Source organism: Hypomesus transpacificus, chromosome 19, assembly GCF_021917145.1.
Source record: "Hypomesus transpacificus isolate Combined female chromosome 19, fHypTra1, whole genome shotgun sequence".
Taxonomy (NCBI): Eukaryota; Metazoa; Chordata; class Actinopteri; order Osmeriformes; family Osmeridae; genus Hypomesus; species Hypomesus transpacificus.
The window spans coordinates 15,413,663-15,428,402 of record NC_061078.1 but is presented as its reverse complement, the minus strand read 5'-3'; the positions used below and the strand labels follow the sequence as shown (position 1 = coordinate 15,428,402).

Here is a 14,740-nt window from a genome sequence, read left to right as displayed (position 1 = left end):
AGTAAATTGGCCTGCCTTGCTCTCTTCTTTCTCAAACGTCGACCTAAAATTCAAATTTCAAGGAATGTGCTCTTCAGCTCAACTGTTACAATTCTAGTCATATGAAATCAGTGACTACTCAGAAGAAAGACGAAGAAATTATGTATTTAAAGATGTTTGTATAATAGTGTCCAACCCTTATTCTACTGGTGGACAGAACAAGACACACATATGTATGCTGACTGGTTCATTGTCTTTATTACAGGTCAGCTGTAGTTACAAGGGAACCATTTCCTTTTTGGGTTATCATTATGAGCTTTGGGGGGCCAGGGAGAGAGTGTGTAAAATGGAAGGTGTGGCATGGAACAGAGAATATCAAGAATAGGCTACATCATCATCATCATCATCATCATCATATTCCATGTCCATTATCACCACCCTCGTCATCATCACCCTTGTTGATCCTGCTGATCAATTTAATTGCTACAGATTTACCAAACGTGCTGAAATAAAGAGTCCTACCGGAATTATTGCATTTATACGCTCTTGAAACAAAGGAAAATAAAATAAGAGATTTTTTTGTTTAATTCTGTATGTTATACAGTAAAATGTGAAGGTTATTTGGCGTAACACACGCCTGTTGCTTTGTTTGGGTGATTACTACATCATATTAAACTAAAGGCTAGTATTCATGCAGGATGTTTGGACTACTTATGTGTTCAAATGTAATACTTGACATAACGCAAGAGATACAAAAGCTATAAGGTTGTGTTGTGATAATCCTCTAGCATAACTTTAGCTTGTACCAACTGTGTTGGTTTGCAATTTACTTTAGATTGATGAGAGAATTAGGTCCATCGATAGTCATTGTGATGTAATTTTAAAATGCTGCTCCTGGGATTAGTAGATTGACAAAGATATAAACTATAAGAATAATATTGGTCTACTGTCAAATTCAATAACACACCAATATCATACATAACCCTCAAAACTTGTGATATGTCAATGGTGAAGAACAGATTTAGCTTTTTGAATTCCACCTATATAATCTCTTGGGGAATAATTTGTACATACATTACAATTAATTTACAATAGTTTGAAAATAAATTCCAACATTATATTATTTCATAACATTATAATAATTATACAATATAACAATATATTGTTATAACATGCACCCTTTATTCTTAACACAAACTATAGAATTAACTATGACTCCAATTGGGGATGTTTCCATATTCCATAAGGATGAAGTCCCTGGTTACCTTTGACTCTCTGGAGACTGGAGAGTGTGTCTCTAATCTACCAAACCTGTCTACTGTACATGTTGTTTACTGTATAGTATGTGTGGTGACGTTGTGAGTACCAAGCTTTTCATATTGATGACATCTGGTCACAGTGTGCCTCTGCTTCACTAAAACACAGCACATGTTTGGCAATAGGTTGAGTTTCTAAATGTCTTTGTTTGTGCTCCTCTCAGTAATCCAGCATCTGACATAGGGATGGCCTGAATCAGATAGCCTTTCAGACATTCTTTAACTGTTATCAGACAGAAAATTAAGGTTAAACTGATATTTGACTGAGAAATGGTCAACACTAACAACCATAGATTACTGTCTTACTTATTACACTCCACTATCCGACAGGGTTGATAAGGAGACAATGGTAATTTGATTTAATTTGAGCAGAGCGATCCAGACAGAAATGTATGTAGCATAAAAACCATTGAACAAACTGAATATTGAAAAATTCAACATCCTTGGTTGAACTGTTATTACTTGCAAGTGTTTAGTGTGAAATGTCAGAGAGAAGGGACTGCTATTCGAAATTGGACCAAATCAAATGTCTTGTGCAAAAACATACAGAGATTAAGAATGTGTTTCTCTTTTGATGTGCAAATCCGATTAAATAGGTAAAGCCAATTGATGTACTGAAAGGCAGTGGTAAATGAGCTCAGTATTGCTGAGTGTGCATCTACTATATGATTGACTTCTATTGATTTCTGAAGTCTGTGCACCAGTGTGAGTAAGATGGTGCAATCACATGGGTGGAGCAAATTCATGCAGTATACTGGCATTATCTAGCCATCAGGGACCAAAATGTTTAATTTAAAACATCACTGATATGGGTATATTCACTACAAGCAAAGTCAGACTGAAAGCCCCATTCCCCATCTCTACCAAACAGCCTTAATAGTCTATTATTACACACATCAGTAAGTGACCAGCTAACCCATTGACCAATAGCATATGAAGACAAAGGGCTGGTTCTAATTTCTCCGTGCCAATAGAAGCACTCCAAGCAGGATGGCCCCGGCAGCAATGATGGCTCCACCAATCAAAAAGGGTTTCAGGGATTCTAGAGAGTCTGTGCTGGCAGCCACCTCCCCTTGGCCACCCTCTGGCGCCGCCTCCTGCTCTGCTGCTCCATCCTGGGGGGGAGGAAGGGGGTTCTCGACCTCTGGGGAAGCTGGGGCAGCTGGGGCATCTGGGGCAGGGTCTGCCTTACGGGGGGCAACAGGCTCCTTCTTCTCTGCTCTAGGGACACCCTTGGGCACGGGTGCCCCGCTCTTGGCCTTGGTTTCCATACGACGAGGTCAAGCAGTGGATGAATCTCTCTCAGGAGTTCACTGTTGTTTTACTGGTGGACTGACATAAAACAGAGACACAGATAAACACCCAAATTAAAATCACATACACAGACCAGTTATCTGCCCTAATGGGTCTCTCTTGTGTTATTACATCGACATGTGACAGTGACTATACACTGGAAGCGTTAACACAATCTCTTCACAGCACAATGACAGGATGGAATGGCTGCTTCAGGTCAGCAAGGGCTCACATGTGACCTTGATGGATGAAAGATGCCCACTGCTTATCCATGTTTGTTTGCTGTTCAGAATGACATATGTGAAATAAATAAACTCCAGTTGGAAGCTTCCAGTGTTCAACTTCCTCATGGGAAAATCTGCTAGTTTTGTAACAGAAGGAGGAAATGGGGGATGTAGGTACAGGCTACGCAACAGCAGCAGTTACAAAAGAACCTAGACGATAGATGCATACAGAAGTGAAATGCATATCTCCTGCATTATGACAGAAGGGTTCAAATGAAACACAATTTGTTCTGGACATGAGTATACATCTATTTTTCTATGAGTCATACAGTACGTCCTATAATCAGAGGACAAGATGGAGGAGGGGAGGAATAAGGATAACAGCACCATGGTGGGCACTACCCTACAAAGACACAAAAAACACCGGATGAGAAAAAAAGAGTGAAATTAAAGAGAGAGAGAGAATGAGAGAGAGACAGAGATTGGGTGGGACTGAATCAAAGGATTTGGTATGCAGCTGCCACATAAGAGGATGCAAGCTGTAAATAGGCCATAAAAAAAGAAAATAAACTAAAGACCAAAACATGACATTAAGGGATTCTGGTAAGAGTATGAGAAGCTGAAGACCTACCCAGCAGATCTGTTAGGCTCCTCAGTAGTACTGCCGAGATTACAAGGTGGATGGAGATGAGAGGTTGCTACCGGGAGGGAGTCTGCAGGACAAGCAAATGTCCTTAGGACAAGCAAATGAGACCTGAGAGATGAAGGGCACAGTAAAAAAGGGGAGGAGAGAGAGGAGCAGAGGGAATGGGATGTACCATCTGGTATGGATACAGAGGGGGGATTTAAAGTTTCCAATGGGAGTGTGTTGTCTGTCAACTTCTTAGTGAATCTTTTTGTCCAAAGCTTAAATACATTTTTGATGCTCTTAATATTATTAAATGTGAAATTTTATTACGTGAATGTTTAGAATTAAATTGAAAGCATAATTGATTTATTTTGTGAGCCTTAATTCTTCTAGGATACTGATGTGCATCGATGTGCATGGATGCGTGTGGAGTCATTGTTGAAAACTTTGAAATACTTGATGATTTATGTAACTGCTGAGTGTTGAATTTGTTGACGTGTATATGAGTTCTTTATTTCTCTTTTTAGCACTAGTGTATTCTCATGGCCTAAATTGGTCAGTGAATAAATTATCTGTGTTACCAATATACTCTGAGGCCAAGAGCAGAGCTTCATTGGAAATTATATGGTTTTAATCAGACAGAATGTCCTTCTCTTTCCTGTGGCATATTTTAACTACTCAACATACTTCTCATCCAACTCTTTAGCAATACAGTGGAACCTGAAATAAAACCTTCCCTCAGAGCAGTAGTAATGGAGTAATTGTCATAAGAGGATAATTCCATCTGCTAATTGCAACACAAGCGTTAGCATGAGTTGCTTGGAAAGAGCAGCAGAATAGCTTCTCTATACAGTATTGTCAATCAAGTAGTGGTATATGTGCACTAAACACAATAGTAAAAAATTGACACAGCAGATATAGGTACATTTTAACTAATTAAATTGATGAAGCAGAAAGTCTAATTAATTCAAAGAATTGTTGTATGGCTGCTATGAAAGTTGGAGACATTCACTGGTAAATATGCCAAGCCTATTTTAGGCAATTTAGGATGAATGGCGCCAGCAGGATGAACCCTCCTCATCCAAGGTTTGCAGATGTTGTCATGTAACTATAATAAAGGCCTATGCATTATATGCTTATGTCCTGGTTGTGCGTTTAACAGAGTGCGGGTTACCTTTTAAATATGTTTAGGTAATAATAGCGTCGCTTAGGGCACACCTATCTAATTAAAGTGTATAAAAATCAGGAAATGACGCGGTTCCACGCCCAATCTCTCCGGCTCGGAGATTCCTCGATATTCACAAACCACCAGTCGCGCATTTACCAGCTGTCGTGAATTTCCGACGGTATCCACAGTGTTCAAAAAACGGCCAGGCTTGCGTGAAAAACGTAAATCCAACCCGTTTTATCGTAGAGTTGTAGGTGACGTAAATTCTCTACGCAAATGGCACTGTGGCGAATTGGGTTTTGATCCGCAGGAGTGGAATAGGCAATGGGAATAGTAACGACGTATCTTTTCGGGGAGAAAATTCAGTCCAGAGGGGGGTGAGTTTATAACAACAGATTTATCAGGACAGGCCGTCGCCGCTGTGGCTGCACCGATTAGGTTCGGGAGGAGTCCAGTCGGTTGTCAGCAATGTTAGACACTGCATTCAAATGTGTGCCTACCGCCGGGTTGTAGGCTGACTGACCGTATGAAAGATTGCATGGGCGCACTCCCCGGCACACTCAGTGGAGTGGAGATTACGAATTACAGAAATCAAGGACGTGTTGCAATTTATAGAAGGATACCGAACTGCTCCACTAAAAGCGATCGTGACCGTGTGCGCTGTTTGACGGTACAGGCGCTGTATTTTATTGTATCATTGGATTCCTGTTTAACCTGTAATTTGATGTTCGGCGTCTGGACTCATTGATCGATTCATTGGGATACGTGTGATCTACAGGCTACGGCATTATTTTCACCGCGGTGGATTGGACGGTTTCATCCCGATAGAACCTCGACCACTGTTGGAGTTGGGGTGAAATAGAGGTGGACAACCGTAGGATGGGAAAGCAATCGGAACCGATGCAGTGGTTCTTGACACGGCATCGTAACAACACAGGTGAGTAGTTTAGCGTTTGGCAAAAATCAATTAATCTGTAATGGTGTTAAAGTAGAGTGTGCCATTTGACAGCATGAATCTGTTTATGCCATGCACCCACAGTTGTCTGGAAGTGTAGCAAATTCTAAACTCTAATATGTTCCTGTATGCTCCGCAAACATACTCACTGAACTTCTTGGACCTGTCCCCTTTGACCACTGCAAGGGGAAGATATAAGAGGATAAGAGAACATGTCGGGTGTAATCTACATCATGAACATCAGCAGGATTCCAAGACAGTGGAGTAACCTGTTACTCTCATAAATTGAGTTCTGCTCAATGCTTTGGGTCACTTTTTTTTTTAACCAAATCCGGTTGATAAGATGGAAGACAATTAGGTTTTTATTTAGATATCCAGTTCAAATGGAATAGAAGATATTGTTCTTGCCAAATCAGACCAAGTACAAGCCCCCAAATTGTTAGACCATAAATGATCCATATAGCTTTGTGCGGAGAGTCATGTCAAGTGTCCCAGGTGTGTGTTTGAAAAGGTATGACCCTACACTAGTCCTTCCAGGACAGGTCAAAGATGATCTCTGGTTACAGTACTAAAGGTCATGTTAGTGCTTACATGCACCCATGCATTCGCAGTTTGGGTAAGATATTATACATTACTACAAAACATCTTCCTGTTGTGAAAGAGTTTGTGTGAAAGGGAGGGGAGAGAGTGAGAGGCCATAGAAGAGAACAATGCTAAGGTTGTGTTTCTGAAGGCCTAATATGTCCAACAGAAGGAAATTACTGTTCAGTCAGTCCTGGTCACCGAGAGAGCCCCAGAACCTTCCTCTTTGTCTGTGTGGTCCTTCCCCTAGCTGTGAGCATGTAGGCCTTCACATCCAGGATTCATTCATGAAGGCTTACATGCCATGTTTACAACCATACCTACAGCATTTCTCTTCCCTTACGGCTCTGTGTACGGGTCTGGCCAAGATATACAATTTTCTGCTTTAAGCAAGGCCAATGGAGAGCAATTTCTCCATTTCAGCAGTGCAGCCTACACAGAGCGGACCTCTGGGATAACCCAACCAGTGTCCACGTTGTTCCCTTTTTCTGTTTGAATGTGCAGATGAAACATAAAATAAAACAGATATAAGAGTGAAAAATCAAGATTCATAATTTATTCAAAATAATTCCAGATTTTAATCTAAATGTTATTCAAACTGAAATAAAAATTGGTCCACTTATTTTTAGTTTGAATACATGGTTTTATTTTTCAAGTTTTAGACCAAAACAAAAAATTTCAATTTCAAGCTTTAGTTTTTCAACTAATATATATATATATATTTATTTTCAAATTAACAAAACATTTGGCCCTGATATAGCTCCATACTAAATCAGCTCAGTTAAATCAGCGATCGTCTAATGTTCCCTTTTGTGCTCGTGCCCTGTTCGTACCCGCGACCACAGTTCCAGGAAACTTTTCTTGATGTAAGCAAATAAATGGGGTGCTGGTTTACCCATTTTGGATTAGTTTCAAACTTAGCAAAAAAAATTATATTCTTCTTCTTCTATGATAGTAGAATGAGCCAGGTTTGAGAATAGAACAAAAAATATTGGAGGAGATAGTTTTGGATATGTTGAGTTAGGTTACAGTTTTTCTCAATTACTAAGACACATTTCTTGAATGTGGACTGTGTTTTTTCCAAACTCTAAACACACATCTTCATACTTACACAGTTTGGCCAAACCCTTGACTTTTGACCCAAAATCAAACACTGTAATCAAAACCATATTATTTGTCGTAGAGACCAAACTTTGCATACAAAATACACACAAAGCCCTCAAATAAATTAAACCCTCTGAATACCCTTTACACACTGCTGGGAGGAATTGAAAACACTATTATAAAAAGGTTTTCATGAACCATTGACTATAACGTGTCCATTAATTTTAGATATGTTCCACCTCATGAGTTTGACATGATGTAAATCATAAAACTTCTAACAAATACTGCAATTCTCCTTCTTACAGGCATTTTATTTTCTATTTACACTATACAGCAATTGCATTTTGAGCTCTTGTGTACTGTAGTGGTCACAGTGTACAAATAGTTGTACTCTTAGTCAACAACACAAATTCATAATTGTAATATGTGGAACAAAGGCAAAAAAACCAAGGAAATAAACAAAGTGTTTTCACCTGGGTAACAGGGCTTGAGTACGCTACAGTACTGTTCATTCTGGGTCAGCATCCTGTCTCTGACCAGGGTCAGGCCAGAGATTTTCCTCAACATCACAGGCAATGTTTTCTCTAGCTAAACGGCAGGGAAAAATGCCCTTGAATGCCTGAGCCATCCCTGACAAGACTCCACAGCAATGTCCCACAAGCTTCTTCCATGGCTTGGAGAGTCAGAGTGTGGCATGGATCTAATTTGAGATTGTTGTTCTTCTTACTCTTCCTCTGCCTCTTCCTCTCCCTTGTCCACCTCCTCTCATTCTGACAATTCTTCCTCTGATATTTGAATCCATGATTTCAAGTACAGATGAGCTTACCTTTGTATTAATTCCAAACCCCTGATTGATTGTTGAGTATTTTTGTTTGTTAATGCTTACACATGGATAATTGGTTGTTAAGGGTGTTTGAATTGTGCTGGTTTGAGTTAACTTATCAAAGGCAGAGTTTTTTAAATGACATAATGGTGACAATTGTGTCTTAAAGTGACAGGTGTGTTTAGACTTTTGCAAAGAAGTGTGAATGAACCAGAGTCATGTGTCAAAAAGGGTAAATTGTGTTTAAAGACTGGGGTACATGGTCTTTCTGCTGGGAATTGGCTAAATGCTTTTGTGAGGATGAATTAAGGGCTTTATATGCTACTCCGACTCCGTTTACGGATGGGTGGGCGGACAGATACGGATATGGACATATACGATAGACCAGTGGTTCTCAAACCTGTCCTCAAATAAATAGGTCCTTATCTAACTTTGTAGAAGCCTGGTAACGAACATGCATTTGAATCAGGTGTGTTGAGCAAGGAAACATCTTAAACATGCAGGACAGGGGGTCCCTGAGGACAGGTTTAAGAACCACTGTGATGGACTTTTTTTCGTTTATGGTTCTAGGCTGTGGGTGCTGAAAACAATTCACAGTCGGAAGAGTAGGTGGCGTAATGATAATGATGTCGTTAGCGGACCAATCACATCCGTAACTATCCGAAATTTGGACGGATAGTTAGGAAATTCAGGAGGTGCACGTCGAGCTCTCCGGGGCTCTCCGAGGGCTCACGGAGAGCTCGGAAAGAGCGTTCCACCAGAGCCGCCGGCACACGTGTGGCGAGCATGCATTTGCCTCACTACTTTTCAAAGTGGTAGGGCCTTGCCCCACCACTTTCGACTCAGCGGAGTATTTAGCGCATTTAATGTATCTACTATTAAAAACAAAAAAAACTTTTGCAACTTTATTTCTTCTTCCAATTGATAAAAATTGAAATTTGACACAGTGATCTCCTAGCTACTGCCAACCCGGCCCCAGAGGCAGAGCATCGACCAAAAAAGACCTTACAAAAAAGAAATATATGAAAGTATACTATAAGTATACTAAAATATGGATAGTACACTTTTTGTTCACGTTTGATATACTTTTAAGAAGTATGATTAGAAACAGAAATGGTATACATTTCTTCTAGAGCAGGATGTTCGTTTCCTATTATTATACAGCAAAAACAGTCAAAATCCTTTTAAGTACATTACAGGTTAAATGTTTTTGATCCATCTTGTATAGGCTATTCTAATTATTCATCTTCGAGGAAAATCTATTTTGCATTGCACATTGAATCTTTTTTTGGACTGAAGCTGTAACCTTGATTACTGCCAAAACATTTTAAAGCCCTATACTCTTATACTAATAATTATCAATTGGAGTATTAGTGGAAAAAACGAAAACGCTACTTGAGAAAGAAGCAGGCAGAGGGGTTGCATTATGCATTTGAAGGTTATACTGTCAAACTGACTGAAGAACGAAATAACAACATGAACAAATGAAGATAGCGTGGCTCATTGGCTGGTCAATTCCCATGATGCAAGGTAGTAAATAGTGTTACATGACATTATTAGCTAGCGAGATAGCCAGCCAGTTAGCTAGGTAGTTGGTATTATTTTAAGCTCACTAATGACCAGTGGTGGCTGCTGGTCTTTCAAAGAGGGGAAGCTCATTTTCGGCCTACATAGTAAAATGTTTAAATTTATTTGGCTAGTTCACCCCTATGACATTAGCATAGTTTGAATGAATGAACAAACGATCTAACGAAACAATATCAAACTTAAAGGAGGAAATGTGGGAATTAGGTTAAACTGAAACAAGGAATGTGGTGTATAATTGTATGAAATGTATGATGGCAAGCAATGGCTAGAAATTTTGGCTAGCAATTTCGCCAAGCAAATAACAAGAAATAGGTTGCAGCAGTTTGTCTTTCGACGACACTTGCAAAATCAACTGGACGAGCCAGGTAGCTAATCGGAAATGCAATACCACCAACATCCACCGGTGCCTTTGCCTCAAGCCAAGGAGTGAGGGGTGAGGGTCTGGATGGAAGCGATTCGAGTTGAGATATTCTCAACTTTTTGTAGCCTGAATGTGGAGCAATTTTCATGAGCCATGGCCAATCAGATTGTTTTCTTATATCGTAGCAGCCGTTGGTCAAGGTAAACATTTCTAGCTTTACAGTTTCAAGATGGAGGACAAATTAATCAGCTGTGTGGCTGTGTACCAAGTAGCCTACTGTTTGATGCATTTGTTAACCAAAAATGTAGGCATGGCGCAGGGTCGCCGATGTTGGTGCTTCTGTGGGGTTTTTGTTCTTTTAAATTCCAAACATAACGTAACTTTTCCCTGTGCTAGCTAGCTAGCCAGGCCAGCAGTACACAACTGGTTACCCTGAGTGCCCGGTAGGCAGGGTTGGACTGGCCGTCGGGAGAGTCGGGAGATTTCGCGAATGGCCGGTCAAAGTAACGGCCGCGGCATAATGCAAAAAATTATATTTAATAATTGTGTGTGTATATATATATATATTTGAACAGTGCATTTGTGCATACGTTTTACAGACCGTGATTGGTCAATACATTATTTGGTCAATACATTAGATTTGATATATATATATATATATATTAATAAATATTTTATTAAATACTATACAACCGTTTTACTGGAGTGAGCTTGGTGAAAAGTTGAACAGTGCATTTGTGCATACGTTTTACAGACCGTGATTGGTCAATACATTATTTGGTCAATACATTAGATTTGATATATATATATATTAATAAATATTTTATTAAATACTATACAACCGTTTTACTGGAGTGAGCTTGGTGAAAAGTTGAACAGTGCATTTGTGCATACGTTTTACAGACCGTGATTGGTCAATACATCCCCGTCTTCCATGTTCAGAGTTGGAGCCATTCATGGATGCCGCATTGGCTGCTGGGCGCGTGAAATGCGGCCGGCATCTTGGACAGGGCAAATTCCTAGTAGCGTAGCATCAGAATAAACAAGATGCCAGCACTGTGCAGCATATTCCTGCTCAAATCGGCGGACAATCGCAAACAGGGCTCGAGGATTACTTTTCACAAGTAAGATTTAACATTACCATACTATTTGTTGTATTTTGTGAAAAGAATAACCATGTCCTGTATTATTGCTACATGTATGACCTTTGCAGCAAAGCAAACCGCGTGAAAATCAGTTCGGTATTCAATTCGGTATGATTAATTAAATGCGCTGACAGCAAGTGGAGCGGTTGCCCGTTCCAAGATGGCAGCCCCACGGTTCGTCAGCGCCAGTAGCGGTCGATGCGGCGTCTACTCTTTATAATGTCTATGGTTGGAGCGGTGGTGAGTCAAGTGAGTCCGGGTAAAACAATAGCCTACAGAGTTTAGAAAGTTTATTACGTGTTTGTTTCTTCTCCAAAGTAATGGAGAGGAAGCGAAAAGGAGAAAAAGGGTGGCGCAGAAAAAATCTGAGAAAAGAAACATTGAGCACTCAAAGCTAATGCTTCAAAATGTAAAACAATATCACACGTTTAAACCACTTCGTGAGAGAGACAGTCAGCAGCCGGAGACGCCTTGGTCTTCGGGTACGGGTCTTTGGATCCTTTTTCACGTGACCTGTAAAGGCTCAGAAGAGGAAACAGAAAGGATTTGTTTACCTCGTTCACTTTCGTGTGACTAGGTTTAGTAAGACGTGGATGATATTCGTTAATGATATGCCTGATACTGCCCGTAGTGCATTGAAAATCTACCAATTGGCAGAACACATATCTAGGATCGTATGCAACAGTTTTTTGGGGGAAAGTATTGCCCATGATAATGACGTAGAGGTCTCTGAAACTCATGTATCAAATATGATACAAATGGCGCTACAGGGATAATCCAATTCTGATACTCCCATGCCCATTGTAGGCGCTTTCGTCAGTGTACCCCCTGTAATGGGCACTGGTCTATGGCTACTGAGCCCCACACACAACAGGTGTCAGTGTGTTCTGACACATTTTTATCTGAACCAGCATAAACTTTTTCAGCAATTTGATCTACAATAGCTTGTCTGTTAGATTGGCCCACACGGGCCAGCCTTCGCTCCCTACGTGAATCAATGAGACTTGGCCGCGCTCACCCCTTTTACTTCCATTGACCACTTTTAATAGGTACTGACCACTGCAGACTAAAAACACCCCACAACATTGGCAGTTATAGATGCTCTGACCCAGTCCTCTAGCTATCACGATTTGGACCTTGTCAGAGTGGCTCAAATCCTTATGCTTCCCTATTTTTCCAGATTGTAACATATTTCTGAGGACAAAGTGTTCGCTTTCATGCCCTGCTTTCATGAATATATCCCACCCACTGACAAGTGCCAAAATATCAAGAAAATCAGTGTTATTCACTTCACCTGTCAGCAGGGGCGGTGGGGGCCCCGGGGCTTGGGTCAATTTTCGGGCCCTACCAACTATAGGCCTACATGACTTTGAATAAAACAAATTGATACACAAGCTATATGTATTTAGAGCTGCACAATTCTGGATAAATTAAGAATAAAATAGAGATCACAATTCTGAACAAACAACTAAACAAAATAACATAATTTATGTTCATTGCTGAAGTCTATTTAAAATGTTTAATTATTCTGAATTATACCATGGTCTGGGTGAATACTCGATTCTGATCAGCCAAGTAGTTCCAGCAAAACTGTTAACCGTTCTAAATTATTGAGGGACAATGACATGGCTAGATAGCTGGCTAGTCTTGATGTTAAACATACTGTCAAATTTTAATTACTGTTTGGAGAATGTCAACTTTGATGCGATCATCTCACATCCATTTGCCATTCAACTTAGCTTTCTGGCTAATAGCTCAGTCCTCCGCTGCACGTAAACGGGCGGGGCCCCCTATAGGACGGGGCCCATGGGCTGTAACTCAGTCGAGCCCAATGGTAAGTCCGGCCCTGCCTGTCAGTGGTCAAAATGTTGTGGCTGCAGTTTATTGACCTTATTCCGGGAGTCGCGATGGGCTACCATCTGCGTATTCTCATTTCTGGTTTATATACTTTTCGCTTTATAACGGTACTAAAAGAGAATGTCTTAAACAGGCTCTGGTACAAATTTAAGGCTAATAGAGATGCCCAGCCTCAACTGTGCAGTTCGTGGCTGCCATAACAGCTGGAGAAAACGGAATCAGACCCTGTATTATCATTGTTTTGACCATGGAAAGAACATCCAGTCGGTGCAACATTTAGTTTGCACCGACCTCCAGCCAAAGTTGAGGATCTGCGTCCCTGGCTGAAGGCGCTGAATAAAAAAAAAACACACAAAAGTTTCCTTTTGTCTGCTCCTATCACTTGCAACATAAAGTGTGTAATAAGAGAAACTAGCTATATTGTAGTATGTTTTAGTGTTCTCAATTTATGATATTAGTAGATACAAGATTATAACCAAATGTATGGGCATGGCTGTAAGCAAAACAACTGCTGCAGTGCATCTAAATGTAATGTAAATCTTTTGAAACAACGCAGCAATCAAATTATTTGATAGATGCTTCTTTCTAATTGCCATAAGATACGACATTACTATTACACACCCTATATCGTGTAAGTTTTAACACGTTGCATAAAGCTTGTACCAAAGACCCTCGATGAAAAAGTTGTTACTATTTATTAGTACATTTGCAGTTCATGGCTAATAGCATACCTAAGTAGATAAATAAGAAGCTAACATTCTACTGCTAACAATGTTAGCTGGTCGGTTTTGCGGGGGAATCTCAAATGTACTGACTGTAAAATTAACCACACGACTAAATTCTAGGGGACCTAAGCTTTCAAACAAGGTATAGCAAATGCATATGCCCTGCAGTGAAATCGTTAGAACATCTTATGTTTGTGGCTAATAATGTACTCTAACGCCTGCTTATCGCAGCACAGCAGAGCACCGGGCAGCGATCTGACCGGCAAACAAATTATATAAACACGTAAAAGTTGTTTTCAAGCCATCCAGTGAAAGGGTGTATTGTTGACTTGTTTTAGCACACAAACATGGCACATCTGGCACAAATCAACCTAATTATGTAATATTTTAGCAGCAGCGGCAGTTCTCCATTGAATTGAATGATATCCCTGGTAAACCGGAAGTGCCAATACAACGGAAATGCAAAAAGATGGAAAAAGTGGGCGGGGCAGTCAATAGACCAATTATCACCCTACGTCACACGACTGTCAAGCAAACTCAACTGCGCATGTCTGTTGCAAAAGACGAACTTCTCCCGGTTCTATTAAACTTGGAGTGTTGGTCAGGTCATCATATATCTCTGGCCACTGGATTGCAGGGCTTGACATTAACTTTTTGAGGCACTTGTCCTTTGGACAAGTACATTTACGTTTCATTTGTCTATGCACAAAAGTCACTTGACCTCGATACCTTTAAATAGCCTGATCAAGTGATCGGGCAAAACTAGCCTGGTTAACAAAGGTCGCTTTGTCAGGCAAATGACGAATGAAACAGGCTCGGTTAAAGAAATCCGAGATGCTGGCTATCTTCAGCAGGTTCGTATCTACAACAGGCAGTCCTCCCTGACGTTTTTGGGGTAGAATGGAGTGAACGGGCAAAACTAAGCTGGCTCGGGCAAAACTAGCCTGGCTAACGGAGGTCGCTTTCTCAGGCAAATGATGAATGAAACAGGTT

At 40.4% G+C, this 14,740-nt stretch overlaps 1 protein-coding gene and 1 long non-coding RNA gene across 4 annotated transcripts in view; one reads left to right on the top strand and one right to left on the bottom strand.

Annotated features, from left to right (window-relative positions):
• Positions 1-222: 222 nt before the first annotated feature.
• LOC124481456 lies at positions 223-4,806 on the bottom strand. Its single transcript, XR_006957647.1, has 3 exons — positions 4,765-4,806; positions 3,444-3,566; positions 223-2,627 (listed from the first exon to the last, which is right to left on the bottom strand). It is a non-coding gene; the product is annotated as an uncharacterized LOC124481456 (long non-coding RNA).
• Positions 4,733-14,740, top strand: part of dagla (diacylglycerol lipase, alpha) — a 69,410-nt gene continuing 59,402 nt past the window's right edge. Inside the window, exons 1-2 of one of the 3 annotated variants that reach the window (XM_047041366.1) lie at positions 4,733-4,985; positions 5,387-5,545. The gene's annotated coding sequence lies outside the window, so the exon portion shown is untranslated. Of the gene's footprint in view, positions 5,279-5,386; positions 5,546-14,740 lie in introns of all 3 variants that reach the window. The other 2 variants (XM_047041365.1, XM_047041367.1) reach the window with 2 other exon arrangements.